Raw genomic sequence first — 25,962 nt, 5'->3', positions numbered from 1 at the left:
TTTAAATGTAGTTACAGAAAGTAAAACAAAAACAAGCACTATCAAAACTAGAAGACCTACTCTAAAGACTCTTCTGCTGATGTAATGCTTTACATATTTCCATCTTTACTGATTTATTAGACTTGGAAAGCCACACACACAGAATTCAGTGAATGACGTCATGAAAGGCCTCTCAGGGTTAGTGTATCATCCTGCATAACAGACGGCCCATCACACAGAAGCAAACAAAGTCCAGAAAATCAAGAAACTGGGGTAGTACTGCACACAAACGCACACAGCATGTGTACAGCTGCATTCTGCAGACAATTTTATGCTTGGTTGTTTGTTTGTGTGGCTATGCATGTCTGTGTGCAGAGTTTCTGGAAAAGGAAACCAGAGTCCGCTGAAAAACGAATGATATGCTATCTTGGGGAAAGTTTATACTGTCATCAGCATGTAAACAGCGAGAAAAAGGAAAAGATGGAGATCTCATCCTTGTGTCGTGTGAATGTGGGCTGATGATTGAGCATTATATCTGTCAAGCGCAAGGCCTCATGGTTCACCCACATCCACAAAAAAAACACAGTCAGTGACGTCCACGCTGTCCTTTTCTCTGCTAAAAAGCTGAGAGTTGCTGCCTACGGTTTTCCATCTTCTGAATTCTTGCGTCCTTGGAAGAGATGTTTTGTTCAAAACAATTTGTCTCTCTGCTTCACCCCCACTCTTTCTTTTGGCAACCTTTAGACACTTTTTTGTGGGCCTCAATATAATGGATAACCATAAATGAACCGATACCCAAATCCAGATGCTTTTCATTAATGTTATCATTGGTCTCCAACAGGCCCATTCAGAGCTGCGTTCAATGTTTTTCCTCATCTCGGTCCTTAAAGAGAGTCTCAAACGTTGAATTAAATGTATAATTTCAAGGAGTGTTTGTGTGTTTCACAAGCGGATCATGGTGGTAGGCCAGCCACACTCCAAACTCCATTTAACCTAATTATTTCCAGATGTTGACTAATGAGTCACTGTGTTTTCCCTCTTTCTCTCTGTTTCTTGTAATGGAGGTGGAAGCCCTCCCTTCAGCCAACTGATAAATCCTCAGCCTTTTTAAGAGGGAGTATTGAGTTTGTGTTGTTAATACTTTGCCAAGCCTTAACCTAAAACCTAGAGAGTGCAAGTTCACCAAATAAAAGGATTGACTGAGGGAAAGGATGGATTAAAAATGTATAACTTTGTGTTGGCGGCACAAATGATGATGAAAGGTATAACTGACCACCTAAAACAACACTTTTTCCTCCTTTTTTCCCCCTGACCGTATGTTCGTGTATCCATCAAAAGAACACTTTTACAGGAATACTTTGGCAGCTGGTGAAAGGCTCTTGGACTCAAGTGCTCGTGCTGCTTTGCTTTCATTCCTTTTTTGGCTGTGTTATGAGTCCGAAGCACCAGCGGCTAGACTCGCACTTCTCTTCTTTCTGTCTTTGCGGTCTGTCCTTTCCTTTCAACCCCTTCACACACTTTCAGATCCCATCACTCTATATTGCGTCTTTTTTTAACATGAAAGGTAGCAAAAGAATTTCAAATCTAATCTTGGTCTTTTCCTCCATCCTCCTGCATTTCTTCTCTCCTCCTCCTATCGTGAGTTAAGATGCTGGTTAACAGCCAGTAGAGGTCTGGCAAGGTCTGGCATTACTAGCCCCTTAAGAAATACCACTCTTATTATCCCTCTTAATAGTTTCCAGCATTCAAGGAATATCATGATGTTCAATTGCAGGCAGCCGTTTTCTAAAAATAGCTCTCGCAGGTTCCTCTGCTTATTTTTCCCTTCGCATTTCTGGAATTCCTCAGCAGTAAACCGGAGTTGATGAAGGGAGGTCAGCCGGTACTGACATAATCTGTTCGCCTTAAAAGGCACTGAGTCTACAAATAGAAAATTCTACAGTACTCTTCTGCTTAAAATCATATCCATTAATTACAGAAAAAAACTCCCTTAAACCCAGTTTATTAATACAAACTCAGCCTTTTATATTTGCAGTGCAGCAGGGTATGCCAAAGAAAATTGTCATTATGAATATTTACCTTACACTGTAAAAAAAATCCAACCTACAACTTGTTAACTCAGTTTAAAATTGTAAGTTAGGTGGAAATATGAGCTCAGAGTTGAATTTACTCATAAAACATTATTTAACTCCATGTTTGGAACTGTTTGTTCAATAAAAGTAAAAAAAAAAATTAAGTTGAGGAGACTTTAAATTTTGATTTCTACTTTTGAGCATCCCTGTAAAAAATCAAAAGTTCAGTTAATTTAAAATTAAGGCAACCCGCAGCAAAGAAATTTAGAGTTTATTGAGCTTCAGTGGTTGAAGTTGTGCCAAATTATTCCGTAAAGTATACTTCACTTAAACCAGCCTTTTTAGTCAACTTAAAAAAATTATTTAGCACAACTTCAACCACTCAAGCTTAATAAGCCGGTTGCTTTAAAATTAAGTTAACTCAACGTTTTATTTTTTAAAGTGTAGTAATGAGTAGGCAGCAAATAGGCAGAAAACTAATACACTTGACAGGAATGAATAGAATAAAATCAACTCTAGTGTTAATCATTTGAATGAGTGTGAACACTACCATCCATGATGCACACTAAACAAGTAGACTTAAATTGCTGAAAAAAATAGGTCCAATTCCAAAAGAACTCTGGTGCTCTGTATCAGTTTTCAAGTATCAAACCAATTCAAACAAAATCAATCATTATTGCTGTTCTAAACTGTAAAGCTGTACATGAACAATTGTTTCAAGTAAGCAATCACAGTTCTTTTGTGGAATTTCAGATCTTTAAATTTATTTAGATGAACATTGCTGAAGATGTTGACCAAGTTATATAAATTAAAAACAGCATTTTCTTGGCCATATGTCTTTAAAACGTATCTGTTCAAGTTCAGGGTGACATTCATTCTATTTGATACCTAAAAAGCTTCATTTCTTTAATACCTAAATCTCTAAATAATTACATTTAAATTTTATTAGAATCTATTGACTGTAAAACACATCACCTACCTTAAGTACTGTAGCTTCAAATAATACAATATTTGGTCAGTATCTTGACTTCTACATCTTCAAAAAGGTAAGAGTTTAAAAAAACTAATATGACAAAGTCTTGACTACAAATGTTTTAAGTTACTTTAACTTAATTAAATAAGTTATTCATGTGTCAACTACATTTTTTAAAGTTATGCAAAGTTTAACTTTGGTTAAACTCAAGTTTGATTAATATATTTGAGATGACTAGAAAAGTTCATATGATTTAACTAAAAAAAAGGCAGCAAGATTTTTTTACAGTATATGCACCATCAAATTGGACTTTCAAGCATTACAAATTGCATCAGCTCTCCAAAGGACATTTTTATTATTTTATTTAATTATTCTTTTAGAAAAGGAAGGGAATGAATCAGTGGCATTTCAAGCTCCAATCGCCCACATAGCCACATCTTCAAGCGTATTCCCAGTTGTGTTTTCAAAGTCTACAGCTCTTCCTCGGCTGTACACGGGGTCAGTTCTGCCACAGTTTGAGTGATTTTAGAAATGTTAATAGAGGAGGTGCGCAGATGTTTCTCCGTTCATATGCTGATAGCATGCAGCTCTGCTTAAATAATAACAGCCTTCTGTCAAAGGTTGCACGAAGTAACCCAATCCATTTTCTGCCAAATTACAAGGTTTGTTACTGTAGTGGAGATGAAGCAGACCCCTCAGCAGACACAAAACGCACTCGCGTAGTTCTGCACTTACACACATTCCTGTCTAATTTAGCTACAGGTCTATAAAATGCACTTACACAAATCCAGCTCCTACTGTTTTACAGGATCCCCAGAGAAGAGCTTGACCTTGCATAAAAATCACGCACAATCGTCAAAATCATCTGTTTAGAATCAGAGAAAACGGTTCAGGCATATCTCAGCTGATTTATAAATTTAATCCAAAAAGAGTGCATTTAATACATTTAAAATTAAAAGGAAAATAATAATAATACATTAAAAGAGAAGTTTGTTTATATTTAATTCTTTAAAAGAAAGTTAAAAATGAATTACTAAAAATATATATACATTTTCTTAGTCTGTTACCGAGTTTGTGATGTTTTTCTATAGAATTCATTTCATAAACTACTGACATTTTCTATTTTTTCCACAAAATCAACTGCACTTTATCTGAATTCTACACAAACACAACAAGAAGCTGAACAGTTTCTGTCTCTCTTCCCCGCCATAGCATAAAATCCAGAGCAGATGAGGTACACACTGCATTACACACTACAACTTGTCGTACTATTAAAGCACAATTGTGGCATGAGGTCAGACGTACACTCATTAGCTTTGAAGTGGCGACATTTGTCATTGGCATTTGTGCCCCTATAAAGCAGTTACCACATTAACTTGTATTTACAAACATGCCCTTTACAAAATAATAGCAAGATACGGGTCAGTGCAGATCACGGTTAAATTAGTCCACTAACGTCTGCCCAGAATTTTAAATGTCATGCATCACAGAGAGAGAGAGGCAGATGTTGATAAGCCTCAAGTCAAACGTGAGATCAGTGAATTGTTTTTGGATTACAATATTCCTGAATATTACACTTTCTATTTTTATGCTTTTACTTCAAAAAACGTGTATGCTGTGGTTTTATCTGTAGTAAAACCATGGCTATTTTGTCATAGTAAAAATGAACACTTTACAGTGGTGCTTTACAGCACATTTCGCTCCTCTAAAATGTGCGAGAATTGACAATATCATTTTCCATGACCCTTGGTTGGCATCTTTGTTTTGGCTATGCAAGTGAGAGAAGTTTCTACAGCTTTATCACAGGAAGAAGCTTGAAGGGGACAGGAAGTTGTTGAGTTTAAGTATTTGACAATTAGAAGACTCTCTTTGTTTACGGAGCATGTCCTGCATTGTGTGTGCGTATGTTCTACTGTGCTCTATACATTAGGGGTGTCAAAATTAATTGTTGCTTCAATACACTGTTCAAAACCGTTTTCTTAGAGCAGGTCAAATTAAAAGGTACAGTTTATGTATGTGACTGCTTGCATTAAAGAACTAAATTGCATTACAAATAATATATTTATACATTTTAATACAAGAATTCTTTTGTTGTGAAGTCTAAAATTGTGTATGGAAGCATCGTCTGTGTCTCGTGATATTGAATTGAACCAAATTGATGACATGATAATTGTAATTGAACCCAGACCAGTGTAGGTTCGCACCCCTAAAATACATGCACTGAAAAAATAAATAACAGGCTTGAGCACACGAGTTCATAAAGTCTATAACATTACACTGTATTGAATTGTATTTTACTATGAAAGAGGGCAGTTGTATTCTCAAACAGCCGGATTCAAAATTAAGGCCAGAATAAACAAATGTTGTGCGCTACTAATGTATTTTAACAAAAGCTCTTTTTTTTGTGCAAATGATGTACCTACGCTGAAAGAGGATTATTCAATAGCGTATGCAAACTGAGATCAAGGAAACACGTGGGAAGAGATTGAGTTATTACAGAAAAATATGCTGACACACATACACACATACACACAATACTACATATTGCAGTGCTGCACACCTGGATCCAGCCGTAAACACACCCATCATGTCATCATCATCATTGCATCATCATGCCCCAGGACAACCCTTGAAACTGATCATTAGTTCAAACTGAATCAGTGCTGAAATATGATTGATTCTGGTGATTGATTCCATGTCTGGAGATCATCATAAATGATTCATGGTCTGTCTGACTATGCAGTAATTTAACAAACTGTCTGTCTGAAAACTGGAGTGACGGATAGATGATTGAACATCTGAGACACTGACTGAAATAACATCTATGAAAAATCTGTCTGAAATAATCTCTAAGTTACCACATCTAAGAACCAGCAATACAACTAAATGTGGATTATTGTAATACAATCTTCAATACATTTATGGATAGCTAGACTACCTCTTCAAATACTCTGTGACAGTGAGATTTAACCCCCCCAACATCTTCAAATGAGAAAGTAAAACAACAAAAAATGTATTTAAGGACTAATACGATTAACGCTTATGAATAGTTATACTACTGTTTGAAGGATTTTTTAAAAAAGAAATTAACACTTTATAACAACAATAATGCATAATATCGATTAACACAAAGTAATAACATTTATAATGGTACAGAATATTTTATTTGTAATATTTTTATTTTAACATCAAATAAATGTTATCATTTTTATCTTTTTATTCACTAAAACAATAAAAAAAAAATGCAGTGGAAAAGTTTTAAACATTGAAAATACTTATATCTTTATTTAATGCCATGTCAGTAACAATAGTTATTTTAAATTTTAAAATATTTCTTTAATAAATTTACAATTAAAAACCACAAACAATTAAATACATAAATCAGATGCATCATGTTAATATATGTGTTACAAATTCTAACATTTTTCCTGGTGACACTTTAAACCATTTGAGAAAACCGATTGCAACATTTAAGCTCAAAAACTTATCATAATGAGTACTCTGAACTTAGTCCATTTGAGTAAACGAAGCAATTTGAGCAAAAACCCAATAAATGAAGAGAACTCAGACCAACTGAGTGCTGTAAAACCTAATGAGTTAAGGCAACTCAAACCGTTTAAGGAAACGTATTGCTACAAACCATTTGAGTTAAAAAAACTGAGTACTGTGAACTTACTCCATTTAAGTTGAAGTAATGAGGTATTTAATTAACCCATTACCTTCAACACTGAGTTCAAAACTCATTTTTCAAATGAATAGAATTAACTTTCAGTCAATTTTGAGTTAACTACACTCATTTCATTTGATAAAGTTGACTGTTGGGTTTTCCAGTTCAGTAATTTGAATTTTATCATTATACATACAACAACTTGCGCATAAAATCTGCATATTTTAATTATTCTTATTTGAAAACACTTTAGAGGTTTGAGACTCATGATAGTTTTATGCATTGAAGTTTGTCAGTAATATTTTACCAGTTTATTTCTTATCTGTTAGTACATAATACACAAATGAGTCACCATTTCTCCTACAACTCTAGAAATGCACTTTTAAACACATTAACATCTGAATCAGAACCACACCCAAACCCTCGACTTTCTTTTATAGTTCCACTTCATCACAATCCAAAAACACCATATATACCATCACGCTTCTTGTAGTCCAGCCCTACTATAGCTTTGACTTCTTCGATTGCAACAAGTCTCATGTGTCAGGAAGCATCTCAGCCAGTTTCAGTATCGGACTAGTGTGTCTCTCATTCCTCTGAGATGCTCACATATGCACACACAGTCTACTCAAAAAGCGTGCAGACTTAAAGTAGAAGACTGCATCTGATCCTTCCATTATATTTGAGCATAATAGCAGTGCTGTCAGTCAAACAACCAAACCGGACACACATGCTCTCGCCACTAATGTGCACAAAATCATTTGGATTCTTGCCATGCACAAAACCTCCAGAAATCTCATAGTTATTTTGGCCCGTAACTTTTCTAGAGGTCAAAGGAGTCCATAAGGAGGAGTGCATATGCGCTCACACACACACACACACACATACACAAAGAGGCCTGGAAATGCATGTTTTTCAAGCCCTTTCTCAGATTACACTGGTATTGGAAGAGTGTGTTCCAGCTTTAGGAGCAGTTTGACCCAGATCTGATCTCACAATGCGGCTCCCACCCAAACCAAGCGGCTCTACATGCTCCGCACTCCCTACCAGACTCCTAGAGGAAATGTCCAACTTTCCATAAAGACATCAGGCCAAAATAAAATAAAAAAGCCTGCTTCTCTTCTCCGGCTCCCACACTCTCACTTTCATGCTTTCTCTTTCCTCCCTCTCTAATTTCACCTTCTTGCATCCTGCGAGTCTCGGATTTTCTCTCTCTCCCTCTCATTTGGTCAGTCTGCTCTCCATCCTTTCTCTTCCATCTCTTCTGTCCACAGACTGTTTGTTCACTGACCTGGAAATTACAAAACTGCAAACTGCTTTTGCGCACTGGCAAGTTCTAATCTGATTGAATAGCTTTGTGAACACTGGTTTTATTTTGTCACAGCACACCTGGAAAAAAAAAACTGTACTGGTATTTTACAAGTTGATGCAATGAACAGTTTTGAATGAACCTTCTAGGGCTTGAGTGTCCAGATACACGGACAGCACATTTTAGCTCTTAAGTGGCTATTTAAAATACTTTAAATGTTTTATATTTTGTTACAGACATACGGTGTCATCCTGCAACTGTTTTGCAGCATATTAAATGTTCCAAACCCTATTTTTATCGGTCCAAAATGGGGAAAAAAAAAAAAAGTTTTTACTCTCTGATAGTCAAAGCAAGTTCCAAAAAAATTTCTATGCTAAATATGCATTAATAAAATTCAGGAAAAAGTGTTTTATGTAAATTCGGAGCACGAGTCAACATATATGGACATCATTTTTCCCTAAAAGTACATCATATCAAAAGATGATACTTAGATTTTTATTCTAATTAGGTTCCAATAAGCCCAAATAGCAAAGAGAAATAAAAAAAATGCATGTAAAAAAACACTTTGGGCCTTAAGAGGTTAATAAATAGTGCTAAGGATTTTAGCTTGACAAAAAAATATTTTATGTCGTTTTTTCTTGAATGTATTTTCTTTATTTCTTGTGTGCTGTTAAAACTGGATTTTTTTCAGAATGCTGCTAAAAGCTATTTTTAAGTTAAACGTGCTTAAATTATCATTTTGTCTTTAAAAATACAGTGGGAAAAAAAAGTTGAATTACATAAGATTTTCCCCAATGTATCCTTATTGTGCAATAAATGTGAAAACTTTGAAGGTACATGGACTCACTCATTCTGGTCATGCCATAAAATTAGTTCGTTTTGGCAGAACGTTTTTAATTTTATATCTGAAGTATACAGGATTGATCTGTCACCAGAGCCAAAATTGGGCATTTTTGGAGACACCTCAGAAACAGGAGATAAATATACATCACAGGCAGTATCTTTGTGTATGATATCAGCAAAGAAAATAATTTTACAAAATTGGAAGTCAGATCACGTGCTTGTCTTTGAAACCTGGATTAGGAGCTTAAGTTATGTGTTGCCCATGGAAGAAATGCAATATGGGATGGCAAACTAAACATATTTTTTAAATCTGGAACCCAATTATGTTTTACATCAGTAATGCTGACTTATAACTCATTATAGATGGGACTGGTTTGGCATATGTCAAGTTGTAGAGCCTACACATTTCTCTGAAAATTATTTATTTATTATTATTATTTTTTTTTAATCTTATGCTTTCTGTATGATATTGTATTATGTTGTGTCCGACTGTTTGTGTATTGTGAAATGGCCTGTGTACCCTTTTTTGTTGGTTTGTTCTGTTTATGCTATTGTTTATTTTCTTATGCTAAAAACGATTAATTTTTTTTAAAGAATTCAGTGGAAAAAACTTCAACACATGAAAATCTATTCAAATGTAAAAAAGATGTCTGTTTGAATACATTTTTCCTGTGATGTTAAAGTTTCAGTGTCAATAATAGCTAATAATTCTAAAAGGTTGGTTCGTCATAAATGTTCTTCAGTATTATACAATGAATACATCATAAAATAAGCGTATTTATTTAATAAAATCCTTTCTTTAAAAAAAAAATCACGTACTGTTAAATACTCTTTAATGTCACTTTTGGTCATTTTTAATGCATGCTGACTTAATTCAAGTAGAGTTTTCTTACTCTAAACGTACTAACCCTAAATATTTTAACAATAGTGTATGTATTGATGTACACATATCACATACTGTACAAATATAAGGTCTGTACATTTTACTAATTTTTTAAAATTCTGATTTAAAATAATAAAAAAAGCATGAATGAAACCTTTAGTTACGACACTTACAGGAAAAGTTACAGCAACCCGCTATTCTCTCGTTCTTTTTCACTCCATTTATCTATAGTCGAAAAGTCTTGACCCGCGCAGTCCATTATTCTCGTTCACATTCACCATCTCTCTCAGTCCCCTCCCCCATCTGTTTCTCTCTAATTGCATGCACAGCACATAAAACAGAACCAGACTGTTTTCTTTTCACATAGAATGTCTCATTGCATCTTTTTTTTGCTTGCTCTTCCTTTCGCTCTCAAAAAGTGTGTATATGTCTGGATTGTAGGAATGCGAGCTGAAGACATTCCTCTGCGGATTGGCTGAAAAGACATCACCCATCACCATCAAATGGGATTACCAGCAGGGAGAGTGAGAGAGAGAGATAGAAAGAGAGAGTAAGAGAAAGAGAGAGAGAGAGAGAGAGAGAGAGAGAGAGAGAGAGAGAGAGCGCGCAAGCGAGAGGGGACTACAAGCAAGAGAAATAAATCCAAAACCAGTTTAACTAAGCGGCAAAGAGAGTTATAGTACAAAACAGTCTCTGGCAATAAAAAAAGGTTAGTACAAAAGCCTTTATGAACCAAAACTCCTCTAAACAGACCCGCAATTAATTGTGCTTCTGCTGTTGTGAGTAAAGTGTCAACCCTCACATACACATACACACATTAAAGAGCTAAACATTCAACAGCGCAAAAGACTAAGCCACTAACATAACATCTTTTCCAGATATTTTGGAGGCTTTGAGTTTAAATAACCTACTTTTCTATACAAAGCTCTGAGCAAAACTCTGCTGACTGACAGGACTTTTACAGAGCAGAAAAATCCAACTCATTTTTGGTATACTGTAGGTCTTTAACATTATTCTACTCTTTACAGTTGCTTAATATTTTTTCTTTTGTCTTCAGGTAGGATATCCTTATTTTTATGCTCTACTTCTGTGTATGAATAACACACAATTACAAAAAAATAGTAGTTCTCCCTCCACATTGATTCTTTTCTGTAGTTGTGAACTTATTTTTCCTCTTCCCTTCCAATTTTGTTATATGTAAATCAATTTACCCTAGGCTATAAATACAAACAATCTGCACAATAAAAAGATAAAACTCAAAACAAAGAGCAAACTGCTACACAAATAAAAAACGTAATAATTAACAGCCAAGTGTTTCATTGTTTACATTTCGTGTTTTCTCGCACATAACGGGCTTGCATGAATGAACAAAATGAGTTACTCATTTATAAAAATGACCAACCTCATCACTGTAAGTTTCTCTTAGGATAAAGAAAAAGTTTGTACCTTGTTCTCCAACTCGTTAATGTTATTCCCGTTGCTCGTAGGTAATTCCTCACAGGTGTAGGTGTGTGTTTAAGGACTGCGGGTTCAGTCAGCTGCTCTTGTCTTTATACTGAAGCGCAGACACGCGCTGAGTGACGCGACGTCTCACTGAAGCTCTGCTCTCTCTGACTCACTACGGCAGCAGTCTGCTTGACTGCCCAACATAATAAAAGTCCCTCAACTTACACACCATCATAAAAGTCCTCATGCTAAACTTTATTTACACGTAATGTATATAATATTGTTTAATACACTTTAATATATGGTGTAAGCGTTTGTTTGTTTGTTTGTTTGTTTGTTTGTTTGTTTGTTTGTTTACTTTATTGTCCCTCAAGGGGAAATTTTCTGTGGACTCAAAGAGCACTTCAGCAAGTTCTAACACAATAAAAATTATATAATAAGCAACCCTGTAAAGGGATTACATACAAGAAAAACATGTGCACACTACCGATCAGTGTTTAACAGTCTGATTGACACGGGGATAAAAGAGTTCTTAAGTCTGTTCTGCTTCCAATGGAAGGTTCTGTATCTTCTACCAGAAAGTAAGATTATAAAATGGGAAGAGTATGAGATGGATTGTTTAAAATGATTTTCGCTTCATTTAAAGTGCATTGGTCGTAAAGTGTTTGAATACTAGTAAAGGTTTCTGATCCTATTAGTCTCATGGCAATTCTGATGATATTATTATTCTTTTACCATACCTTGTAGATAGGCCATACCTGATGACACTCTCAAATACAGCCTGATAAAATAAGTACATGATTTTCTTGTCAACGCCATAGAACCATAACCTTCGTAGAAAATAAAGTCTTTGGTGAAGCTTTTCACAAATCCAATTTACATGAGTGTCCCATGTTAGAGACCTATCTATGTAGACTCCCAAATACTTGTATGACTGTATCTGAGTGATTTCTTTGTTGTATTGTTTAAAGCCCCAATAAATATTGTATTTTATACAATAAAAAGTATATTATTTAGTTTCTATTAAGTATTTTTTTGTTATTTTCTGATTATAGTATTTATTTACTTAATGTTTTCATTTTGAATCAACTTTGTTTAAAAGTAATGTATATCATTTCATTTTAATACACTTTAATATAATGTAAGCTATTGTTTAAAACCCTAAATTTATACAATAAAAATGTGTACTTTTTAGTTTCTATTAATTAATAGATCTTTTTATTTTCGGATTATACTTATTTACTTAATGTTTTCATTTTGTATCATTTGTATTAATTCATTTGTTGAAATCTAGTTTTTATTGAATTATTTTTGTTAAATTTGAATACTTTAATTACTGGAATGATATACAGTTTTCACTAATTATTTTGGTAAATAATTATTAGGTAATTCAAATGCCTTGAAAACTAGAGGTATGTTTCCTTAATACCAATAGGCTTTTTTTTTTATCTTGATACAATTAATACAACTTATTTATTATATTATTAAATTATTTTTACTTATTTACTCTTTAAATGCTTTTTCACCAAACATTACACAGGTGTTTCAGACTTCAATTTCTAAACCCTTGGCCTAAATGGTGTCATAATTACTTGTTCAAAATAACTTTGATGACATCACTGATCCTCATTCTCATTTCAGTGGTAATGAGAGGTATTAATCAAAATGGCAAACAAGCAGTATAATATTTGGAAAACAAATAAAATAGAAATTTTTGTGAATGTGACAAATAAAAAAAAACAAAATAAACCTGAATACTTTTCTCCCATTTTAATTACGACTGCAAATCAAACCTTTTTAAACATTCTATTGATATTTAATTTTATGCAGTGAAAAGGGTAAATATTTAACCTCTACTAAGTTACATGATAACATTTTAAATAACTATTTCTATATTTTCTATTGCCACTGTATGGGGTGATCATGATTAAAACTGATCAGTAGACATTTATATTTACAAGAAACAGTCAACAAAGACTCAACAGAAAACAGAAAGCAATTCTTTGTCACAGTCAGCACATTATAATAAAAAAGAAATCCAAAATGTTTAACACAAAACATCTAGAGAGAAATTTACGCCACTTACATCACTCCTAATCCATGCGCATTCTTTCCTTGAGTTCCTCCTCTGCTCTTTAAACCTTAGATAACATCTCGCTCTTGAAAACGATATGAGTTTGTTTTAGAAACATCCTTTAAAGCATGTAAACTGAAGGCGCCCCCAACCGGGAGACTAACATTAAATGTTGCGTAATTTCACATTGAATTTTTTCTTATATTAAACAAAGTAAGCATATAAGAACCAAAACACTGTCTAAACCTTGTAATTACTGTCTTTTCTTAAACTTGAATCATCCACAAGGCTTATTTTACCCGTCTCTTTGTTTGAGATTCAAAAGATTGTTTTAATCTGAGATTGTTTACTCAGATTAATGTGTATATCTAGCATTGTAGACAAGGATTAGTGACGATTTCTACATCTGCATTGGATAAAATGTTCTGGAACATTTTCCAGGCTCTTTTATTCCTCCAGTTCATTTTCTCTTCTTGACAATTGTGTTCTGCTGTGTGTGTGCGACTTGTTTTAGACTAATGGGAGTATGGGTGCAGTTATCATTTCTCTACTGGTGTGTAATGTGTCTATTTTCAGTGGTGTTCTGTGCTCATCTGTGTTGTGTGATTGTCTCAGGGGTGCAGATGAGTCCATGAGTCGCCCCTAAGGCTGGCTGAGAGGAAAACTCCATTCAGATCAGTTAATCCTCACAGTGACTCATAACAGCCAGTAAAGAGCCAGGCGATATCTGCTTGTGTCAGTCACTACAATAGTTGCCGAGCAATTAAAAAAAACCCTGATAAATATATGTGACAGAAATTTCCATGGAAAACCGATAAATTATTTCCAGAAGTGTCACCATTGTGTGACAAATGTCAAAACCTGCCTCATTCCTATGTTATGGGTCCCAAATTACAGAGTTTCTGGAACAAAATATTTCAAGTTTTTTTTTTCAGATACGTTAGACATTCCAAGTGAACCAGATCCAATATTAATTATATTTGATTATTTCCGAAGAATTTTTGAGAATTACATGGGTGCAACAACTGATCCGGTTTATCCTAAAAGACAAGGTTTTGTTATTTAAAAAACTTTGGTCCCCTTTCATTTCCTTTCGACAAACTTGTGATTAATATGTTTACTATGCCTTTAGTACCTACTTTTACCATTGGATAGCACTGGTGGGTGGTTGGTTGGGGGGATGCATGTTTATTTTCTGTTTAATTAATATTTTTATGAATGTTGGTGGATGTTTTTTCTTTTAATGTTTTATTGTTAAAATGTAAGTTTTATGTTTATATTTTTAAAAAGTGTATTTACAAGTGACCGATAAATGTCCTATGATGGTGTATTATTTATTTATATAACTACATTTAAACGAATTATTTTATATACATAGAAACATTATAAATGTAAGTAAAGTGTCTGTTTTTATGTTTCAAATAATGTTAAAATAATATTAAAATATTGGTCAGTAATATTCCTGTAAAAAGTTGAAATGTACAAATAAATTTATGTAAAAACGAAACAGTTATCCTGACGTCTACTTATTAAAATATAGGAAAATATTCCAAATTACAATGAATTACAATTAGCTTTTTAATGATTCTTGTTCTAAAGATGCCTGACCTTTTTCATAGTTTGAGTATTTTAGTGGGTGTCTTCTATATACTATGGTAAAAATGGTTTAAAGTCATACTTTTTTGGTCAGAATTTTTTTTTTGATAATGAAACAGTATACATTGTAATTTATTAATATTAATAATTTACAAATAAATTAAACAGGATACATTTTAATGTGCAAAAAAATTATATATATATATATATATATATATATATATATTATAAAAAAAAAAAAATAAATAAATATATATATATATATATATATATATATATATATATATATATGTGTGTGTGCGTGCGTGCGTGCGTGCGTGCGTGCGTGCGTGTGTGTGTGTGCGTGCGTGCGTGTGTGTGTGTGTGTGTGTGTATTAGGTTTGACAGAGGAAAATTTGGAATGACATGAGGGTGGATATCCCATTCTTTATTTTTTATTTATTTAATTTCTAATCATCTAATAAAAATTACAAGCCAAGTAATCCAAAGTAAGCCCATCCACAAACAATGCATATCCCAGAGTGCCAGAGATTCCAAGAAAGTGTCATAAATCATACACATGTATAGAAACACACACTATCTATATGTCTCATATATCTCAAAGCCCTTTAAGCCTGTGAACAGACCATCAGTTAAGACTGTAACTTTCTATTGTGTCAAAACACAAGTCACTGCACTCACTACAACAACTCCACGCTCTTCTCAAACAGTCGCACATTCAATGATAATTCATACAAAACTAACAAAAAAATCCACTTACTCACCCTCATTGCAAAATTGCTGACCTTTTTTTATGGAACATTTTTTTAAAAAATTCTGTCCACACACAGACTATTAGGGGGTCTAATAGTATTTTGGACTCCACTAACTTTTATTCTTCAGACAAAAACATTTAGTTTGTTTGAAAATATCTTCTTTGGTTGTGTGGATTTTAATTTATCAGTGCACTGTCCCTTTAAGTTCTTTATTACATCATATAACTATGATCAGGATATTTATTTAATCTATGAATATGAACTCCCACTCTGTATTTCCAAACCAGCATTCAAGCAAACTTTATTATTTCAAAATGACTGGCAACCAGTTTCTCTTAAACCACTTTCGCTTCTCTTTTTCTTTCTTACTCTCCAGTCTTCCAGTAACAGTTTTTTTTATTATTATTGAGATGGCCTGTTCTGGACTCTCTCTTCCATATTTGGAAAGCTACTTTATTCCCAGAGGGCCACTTTAACACTGTTAGCCAATACAGCGCTGAGCCTGCGATCCTCCAGCCAATCCCGCATCTCCCTGTCTCCATATAAGGACTCCCTGTCTCCATATAAGGACATAGTCTGTAGTGTTCGCCTTCAGTTTGTGCTGCTCAAACATGCTAAAGCAAACTGCCTGTATTGATTTTCTAGGTCTTCTGTGAAAAACTTGCTAGCAGGGGTTATTAAAATGTTTATTAAATTAGATTTAGCAATACCTACACTGTAAAAAAAAAATCCTGGTTGCCTTAAATGTTTAAGCTGAACAAAATTAATCTTCTGAGTCAATTGAACTTAAATGTAAACTGACTTAAAACAGCTTGCAAAACTTACAAAATGTAGTTAGAACATAATTAACTTAGTTTAATAAGTTACAATGAAGTAAAACATATGCTGCCATGACTAATTGATCATATAATCTTTTTCAGTGTACTAGATATTTAAATCTACTTTTATTTAACAAGTATTCATTAAAAGTATAGTTTCCCTTAAATGAAAATTATATCACTATTTACCTATTATTTACTCATTTAAGGTTGATTAAAGGCCACAATAAAGACATATATAATATATCACTAAATGTTTTGATTTCAAATAAATGCTGTTATTTAAACTTTCTATTTAGCAAAGAATCCAGAAAATATCTACTTCAAGAGCACTTAGATAATGCTTGATGATGTTAGCAGGTTTGGCATGCTGTCCCGGGAGAGAACCCTGAGCTCGGAGATAGATGAGGCCAAAGCTCCCGCCTGGTCAATGAGCATAAAGAGGGATACGAGATCAGGTACCCCCCCCCCCTCTCTCTCTCTCTCTCTCTCGATTCGTTTGGCCTATACCTTGATTAATAAGACAGCTCTATAGTAATAGACGCCAACCATGTCAGTGCGTACACATTAAGTGCTTGTGACTGTTACTAATATTTAATTCACTTGCATCACGTCTTTAGACTATGGGAGGAAACCGGAGTATCCGGGGAAAACCCACGAGAACACGGTGGGAGCTTTGTCACAGAAAATGCCGACTGGCTCAGCTAGGACTTCTTGCTGTGAGGCAGCAGTGCTAGCAACTGAGCCGCCATGTCGACCGATCCTAGAAATGAGGAGGAGAGAGCGTTATGGATGAGGGGAGGGGGGGGGGGTCTTTTAAAACGAAGATAGGAAATAAAGTTAGGCTGGATATTTATTTTAAATTTGGATTAATCCGATTGGCTAGCTAATGATCAGCGATAGGGACTAGCTGCGGTCAATCATATCACGTGCTCCTCTCAAATTAGTTTATAAAAACATCACATATTAGAAAAAAAGTTTAAAAATCCATCTTTTTGTCACAAATATAATATAATATAATATAATATAATATAATATAATATAATATAATATAATATAATATAATATAATATAATATAATATAATATAATATAATATAATATAACCATACATTTTCAAATAAAAGCCGAATTAACAGAAAAGGTTGTGTAGTGTTCCTACTAATTTAAAAATGAGCTAATTTTGCCCATTAACAATTATCTACAGTATTTGTATGAGCCCCAATAGTATTGTGTATAAATAAACACAACATAAAATTCACAGCTCGCAGTGGAAACTCTGGGTTCATTTCTAAAAATGAGGCTAAGTCCAACAAGAAAACCCTATTGGTGCTATTTACCTACAGAGGTGCAAAATTGATCGGAAAATGTTTGGGGAGCTGTGTCACTCAACAAAACCATCTGCAATCAAACATTGTGTGCAGCATTTAAACAGATTTTTCCTGTAGAAAGCATCTCTATATGCTTATTTTCTTTTGGATGCACTTCTAAACCACACGCAACGCCTGTGCAAGAAAATTATTGTTAATACACCATTTGGGTCTTTACAAGCAACACCTCATAAACAAACCAGCCTTGAGAAACAGTGCTGAGTCACACACCAGAAATCCATCCGGCTGACCGGTGCGCTGCGGATTTAACCATAATGCTGGGCATAAAAACATGCTTTTAACACAATACCGTGACCTCAGTCTAATAGCTTTGTCTGTAATCATTACCATTATTTTTTAACTAAAAAACTGACCTAAGAACCTGACTGAAAGTGTGAGGTGAAATACAGAGCAGCTGCCATTGAGGGGGCTTTTACACAACACTGTTTTCAACTAAAATTGGAAAAACTTTTATGCATTTTGGTTGTTCATTTACACAAAAGCAACATTTTGGGGCCTGAAAATGCAAACTTTTGAAAACCAAGTGCAAAACATTTCAGTGCAAACTAAAACACAAACACACACACACACACACACACACACACACACACACACACGCGCGCACACACACACACTCAAGCACACACACACACATACACACGCACGCAAGCACACACACGCAAGCACACACATACACGTACACACACACACACATTTGTGAGTACTTGATGACAACAACAAGAACAATGCTGGACTTCAGGACCTCATGACATCGCCATCTAATGGCATGCTTAATACAACATTTTTTCATGGATCCAAGTAAATGGGAAATATTTTAAAAATGCTGTCATCTGTGCATGAAATGTCCATTTTTGTAAATTGTTGTCATGCAAACATGTCATGATGCTTGATCTGTACTTTCCTGAATTTGCATTGCCGCTGATCCAGAGAGTGAAGTTGTCATGATTAATTATGAAACAACTTGAACCTGTACCACACAGTTTAAAAAGGCAATACCAGTAAAAGTAAACCTTTATGATTAGGATAGAAGCAGTGAACTCGATCAAAAGAGAATAAATCGCCTTTAGAAAGTAACTTCAAATAAAGATTGTGTAATGTCGGCGCAATAGCCTAGTGCTGACATATGGTGTGGAAGTGCTTCAGGGCATCCCTGCTTCGGATCCCAGCTCGGGGAAATTTCCCGAACCCTGATTACTGTCCTATCTAATAAAGGCAAAAAGGCTAAAAATAACTCTTAAAAAAAGAATGTATAATTTACATAGTTATGCCAGTAGGTCGCAACAAGTAACTGTTGGAATTTTATTGGCAAATTATCTCAACCCTTACTAATCATTTTAGTGGTAGAAAGTGCATAGGAGATGTAGATGGACGCAAACAAGCATTTAGTTACAACAAGATAAAAACATGAACATTAAAAGGTATGTTGAAAGAGACATTACAACATCATTAAAATACAATAAAATGCATCTCATTTAACACTGAATACCTGATTTAGCCTTAGAACGTGATGTCAACAAAATGTCTTGTTAACTAAATGTCATGTAACATTACCTCTGGAAAGCCATTTAGTAATCAAAACTTGCTACCTAGAATATGGGACAGATATGTCTGACAGGCCATCCCATATTTCAATCTGAGAAATCTGGTCACTGTAACTCAAAATTACATTACATAAAACTGCCCTCATGTTTGCCACAGAACAGCAATTGTGAGGAAATGTTCTACTGTATAAGATACAGTATATATTCTACATATAGGAATATATATAGAAAACAGCGGATGCTGGTAAAGTATGTTTTCACACCAATATGCTGGTCTTGCTGGTCTCAATGCTGGTTCTGATCACTAAGACCAGCATTGAAACCAGCAAGACTCACATTGAGACCAGTAAGACCAGAACTGAGACCAACAAGACTAGCATTAAGACCAACAAGACCAGTATTGAAACCGGTAAGACCAACACTGAGACCAGCAAGACTAGCATTAAAACTAACAAGAGCAGCATTGAGACCAGCAAGGCCAGCAATGAGACAAGCAAGACCAACATTGAGACCAGCATTGAGACCAGCAAGACCAACACTGAGACCAGCAATACCAGAATTGAGATCACCAAGACCAACATTGAAACCAGCAAGACCAGTATTTGGACCAGCAAGACCAACATTGAGACCAGCAAGACCAGCATTGTGATCAGCAAGACCAGCATAGGGACCAGCAAGGTCAGCATTGAGACCAGAGAGACCAAGCAAGTTCAGCATTGAGACCAGCAAGAACAATATTGAAACCAGCAAGACCAGCACTGAGACCAGCAAGACCAACATTGAGACCGGCAATACCAGCATTAAAACCAGCATTGAGACCAGCAAGACCAACAATGAGACCAGCAAGACCAGATTTGAGACTAGCAAGACCAACATTGAAACCAGCAAGACCAGCATTGAGACCAGCAAGACCAGAATTTAGACCAGCAAGACCAACATTGAAACCAGCAAAACCAGTATTTGGACCAGCAAGACCAACATTGAGACCAGCAAGACCAACACTGAGACCAGCAAGACCAGCATTGTGATCAGCAAGACCATCAAAGAGACCAGCAAGACCAATATTCAAACCAGCAAGGCCAGCATTGAGACCAGAGAGACCAATATTGAAACCAGCAAGTCCAGCATTGAGACCAGCCAGACCAATATTGAAACCAGCAAGACCAGCATTAAGACCAGCAAGGCCAATATTAAAACCAGCAAGACAAGCACTGAGACCAGCAAGACCAACATTATTGAGACCAACAAGAACAGCATTGAGACCAGCAAAACCAAAACTGAGACCAGCAAGTCCAGCATTGTGATCAGCAAGACCAGCATTGAGACCAGCAAGACCAATATTCAAACCAGCAAGACCAACATTATTGAGACCAACAAGACCAGCATTGAGACCAGCAAGACCTGTATCAAAATATACCCTAAACATATGCTGTTTTTATCCAGCAGGGTAGTACAGTGTACTTTTTAAAGTAAATTATAGCCTAACTCGCACAAGCTAGTAAAACAAAACAAAAATAAGAGGTGTCACATGATTAAGCATCCCTAATCATTATCAAATACCTCAGTTATCACACTACAATGCACAAATCATGTTTGAAAAGCTCATTTTCATCGTGAACCAAATGTCTTCAGTCCAGTGCTGAATAATGTAGACGTAGTCTGAGATGAATGGGAAAAAGCTATTAGAGCTCCTTCGTTGAAACTAAATTGATCAGAATCCTGTTTAACTGACACACTACCACAATAACCACATCAGCACTGTAAACTCTATCTGAAAACCTCATGAGTTCGACAGAAAGCTGGTGTGGTTGTGGTCAAGCGTAAGAGAGTCGACTGAAATGTGAAATGTGGATAGTTTGGGATCAGCCCTCAGTTTGCACCAGTTGTCTCTAGTGTCCATGACTACAAACCCCGCTGCGGCTCATGGAGGTTTGTGGCAGGCACTGCGGTATGGCAGCAATGCAGTCGGCATGAAGATAGCAACAAACGGCACTTCAGCTATGGATTAAAGACTTCCTTTCTCATCTGTTATCCTTTCTGTCTCGCCCCTTTATCTCTGTCTCTCCTTTTGCCACCATAGGCATCCACTAAGCCAGAATAAACACGAATCCAGCATATTTCGATGAGTTATCGCTTAAATATAAACACATAATGAATATGGAGTTAAATTATTGCATCATTTACTTCAAAGAGACTTCCTAGTAGACTTTTTCGGTCTGTCTGTTTGTCTGTCTCATAGATGGCTGATGAGTCAGGGTGTGGATTCCTGGCTCCTCGGGTCATGACCCAGCTTTTATCCATGATACATTTCTTTATCATGGTTTCTGCTTTCCGGGTCCTTCTGTCACAGGAAGTGGAGGATTATTGTCTTTCTGTCTTTGGTGTGGCTCTGTCAGGATACAACACCTATTACTTCCTAGAAGAATGTGAAATGGCCGGCTGTTCGCTCTCTCTGTTCATCTTTTACACATCAATAAAACAACTGACTAAGAAAACAAACTGTTTCAAATAAATGTATGTGTTGCTGTTTGATGTTAACCCTTATGTACTGTTACTGTATTGTATGTACTGTATGTACTGTAACCCTTATGTTTTCATCCACTCTGGGATGTTGTTGAGTCTTAATTTGGCCATAACTTTTTCTGTTTATTTATCCCTGTTTATTATGTTAGGGATAAAACATCCACTAAATTAAACTGTTGTAAAATGCATCAGCTAATTTTTTTTTTCATATTTTTTGCATAAATCTGGTAATCAGCCTCCGTCCTGATCAAAACTAAATTGTTTAGTAAATTAAAGGATTTCTTTAAATGCCAAATTTTTAAATGATGTCACTGACTTGGTGAAAAACACACACAATATGATATTTTCAAAATAAAAAGTAATTGTGGACTGGATTTTTAACCTTCTATCAAAGACTTGGACATGTGAAACAGCATTGCCTTTGATGCATTGTTTTTGATTGATTTTCATTTTGTCTCCCTGATTTACTGTTGGTGGCTGTTTTTGCCCCATTGACTTCCATTATAACCACATTCTTTTGATAACAAAACCATGACACCATATAATCATGCATTTTTCATTGCTGCTGGTTTTTTTATGTTGGGAAGAGAAACATTTTTTTTTTTTTTTTTTACTGTTGATCATCAGTTGGCATCATTAACCCTTTAGATAGACTTGTGCAAAAAAAGCTTAGTTTCTGTATAGTATAACAGCAAATTAAACTGTGTGTATGTATGTCTGTGAGTTTGTAAGTGTTTGAGAGTGACCTTTGCGCACTTACCTTGATGTGTCTGAGAAAATCAAAAAATGCATCTCAGCTCTCAAAACTACATAGAGTAAACAAAAACAAAGACTTTATGCACCATCAAATGTGGTTAGAATGGAAGTCAATGAGGCAAAAAAAAGCCACCAACAGTAAATTAGGGAGAAAAAGATGAAAATCTAACAACAACATCAGTCAATGTTGTTACTAATCGTTCACATGTCCAAGACTGTGATAAAAGGTTAAAGTCCAGTCCACAATTACTCTTTACATTGAAAATACCTCATTTTGTGTGTGTGTGTGTGTGTGTTTTACCAAATCAGTGACATCATTTGTGAACTTGGCAATTAAAGAGTTAAAATCCTGTAATTTTCTAAACAGTAGTTTTGATCAGGACTGAGGTTGATTAACAGATCTATGAAAAAAAATATTTATCTGATGCATTTTTACAGCAGTTTAATTCAGTGGATGTTTTCATCCCTAACATAACAAAAGGGTAGTAAATTTGAACAGTACACAAGAGTTAAAATTAATAAGAGTGACGGGGCATTGGAATATTTCAAAATGGTTTAATTGGTGGGAAGGTATCCATTTACTTTAAAGAGCCCATATTATGGGTTTTTGAAAATGCCCTTCCATGTAGTGTGTAACACAGCTCTAAGTGAAGTGAAATGTCCAGCTAAGGCTTAAATCTGTAAGTGTACAGTGTTTAAAACTATTGATTCATCTATTAAAGAGTCGACTCATAGTGCTTCAAACGAGTCGTCTTGATAACGAGTCATTAGGTGTTTCGTGATGACGCGGCTACGAAACACAAGTAGTTGTGCGCGCAAACCCGGGAGATTTGAAACCTGCGGCCCCGCCCACTAACAGAAAAAAAGCAACACACACAGACACACATAGAGACACACACAGACACCGGTCGAATGAAGTCACGCTGTGCAGATGGATATTATTGACAGTTCACCCAAAGATGAAACCTCAGCAATATAGCCCAGCCTTGAGCAGATCGAGTGCTTCTGAAAACATGCTTACAAAGAAGACTTCATCAGTTTTTAAAAGGAAGGATCAGCAAAGACTGTCAGAACATGGATCAGTGCATCATGGATCAGTTTCTTCCCCCATTTCACAAGTGTAAGTACGTGCGATTAAAATTATTGCCTCGTTTACTCTATCTTGCACATTATGTATTTAGTTGTGTTTTGTTACTTGTAACCGCGTGTACTGTATCAGGTTAACTATATATTCTCATATCGCGTGTAAAGCCACGTTAAAAACGCGACGCGTGTCGCTTTGTTTACGGATCGTCAGCTGTTCCTACACACATGCAACGGTCAAGTTTCAAAATAGTTCAGCTCAGGTTCGAGGTGAGGTGTCTAAATTGCACCCAGCAAGCTGAACTGGCGCTCTAGGCGTGTGTGTGTGTGTGTGTGTGTGTGTCTCCTCTTAGGAGCGGGTGGTGAGGGAGGTGTCGCCGACGCCGCCGCGGCTTCTCTATTCTGGACGCGCCGGCCCTGTGTGTGTGTGTGTGTGTGTTAGGGTGAAACGAGCTGGTAGACTGTGAAGGGCTAGGAGATCTCCTCGCCAGTTCTTGGACTTTTTGCTCAATACAATAGTTAGTCGTCAGTATTTTCTAGTCCATCGTCTGTGTTTACATTCACCCACTGGCAGCCAAAATCCACTATGAAGCGTGTGTGCACTGTGACTACTTTTATATTGTTGATTAGCAGCTGGGCATTTCACTGTGTCTCGCGCTGAAGCCTTGTCCGTGTCGACCAATCGCAGCAGGCTGTCATCGGTCCAATCAGCGCAGATTAGCTTCGCGCTCAGGAGGGGTTTGGGAACAAATGAATCACTGAAAGAATCATATGGGAGTCGCTGGGATAATTAGGTAAAAACAAATGCAGATTATAAGACCATGAAAGTGTTTTTTGACCTTACATGCATATTAGACTGTTGTTGGAGACCCTTACAACCTAAATATGACCCTATTTCATGTATAATATGGGCTCTTTAAATATATAAATTTTACACCTTTATTTTACCCAATTTTTAAGCCCAGCATTTTTTTTAGAGTTCATTTATGCAAATGAGATATTATTTATGCTGATTTAAACTGCAGATTTTCCTCTGATTTATAAGTCATGTGCATTTGAATGCAGCTTCAAAGAATAAATACTAAAAATTAAGAAAAAAATGATGAACACTTTAATGTGAATATTTTCATTTGTAGTTTATTATTGTCACATGATCCTTCAGAAATCACAATGCCTAAGGATCATATGCAAATTATGACATTTAATACATTTTCAGGATATACGTTGATTCATAGAATCAAGTTTAAAAAAGCCACATTTATTTTAAATATTGTAATTTATTTATTTATTTATTTATTTATTTATTTATTTATTTATTTATTTATTTGTAACATTACACAAAAAAATATATAATCTCTTGAAGTGTCTTACTTACCGAACCCATACTTTATATAATAACTATATAACTTTTGCCCCTTTGGTCATGTCTTATCGTGCCTAGTGGTATGTAGTCTCTACCGACTGATATCAAAACTCTTTAAGAGCTTTAGTACTTCTCAAAAATCTTCAGACACTGTAATTGGTGGTATCACATAACCACCACCATGCCGATGCCAAGAAAAGAATCCAAAACCAAACAGACAGTTCATTTACAGAAACACATCTTGTGTTCTCATGAAAGAAGAATTAAAGTCAATTTGATCCACCGAAAAAAACGAGGCTTCAAACACAAGAAGGTTTTCAGAAGGCTCTCAACCTCTCACAAACATATTATAATAGACCTTGAATTTAAAAGGGCTTTGTGAAAAGTCTCACAATGTTAGCACACACATTCATCAACCTGCACGGCTGATACCAGACACCACCTGCTGCATATCTTTAATTCATCATACGCACAAAAATACATACACAAAAATGAACATAACCGACAGCATGCAGACCCTAGAGCATGACTCAGAGAGTCTTCTCACTTTCTGTCTCTGCGATTCTTTACAAGCTCCAGGTGTTATCATTTCAGTGTGGTATGGACTTTACACACTGTGAAGCATGTTCCCATAAAACCCCTGTGATTTCAGACCACCAAGCTCGTAAATCAGTGGCACACACAACCATCTCTCTTCTTACACAGATGCTCCTCTGAATATAAAACCTCGGCTGTAACAGGGATTTACTTGTTCAGATAAATGTCACATATTGTGTAAAATGCCTTCATTATAAGTTTAAAGTGCCCCTATTATGTTATTTTAAGATGCTTCTCATTTTGTTTTGCAATACTTCATGTGATAGGTTTACCCCCATCCAAGCTTAAAAAGGC

At 35.4% G+C, this 25,962-nt stretch overlaps 1 protein-coding gene across 7 annotated transcripts in view; it reads right to left on the bottom strand.

The window, feature by feature from the left end:
• palld (palladin, cytoskeletal associated protein) overlaps window positions 1-25,962 on the bottom strand; it is a 163,100-nt gene that overhangs the window by 32,173 nt on the left and 104,965 nt on the right. The window contains exon 1 of one of the 7 annotated variants that reach the window (XM_056480590.1): window positions 11,173-11,325. The exons of the other annotated variants lie outside the window; for them this stretch is intronic. The gene's annotated coding sequence lies outside the window, so the exon portion shown is untranslated. Of the gene's footprint in view, window positions 1-11,172; window positions 11,326-25,962 lie in introns of those variants that run through there. 7 annotated transcript variants of the gene reach the window in all.

The sequence above is a fragment of the Danio aesculapii genome, chromosome 20 (genome assembly GCF_903798145.1).
Source record: "Danio aesculapii chromosome 20, fDanAes4.1, whole genome shotgun sequence".
NCBI lineage: Eukaryota > Metazoa > Chordata > Actinopteri > Cypriniformes > Danionidae > Danio > Danio aesculapii.
The sequence above is the reverse complement of the archived record's forward strand: the minus strand, read 5'-3'. Positions and strand labels throughout refer to the sequence as shown.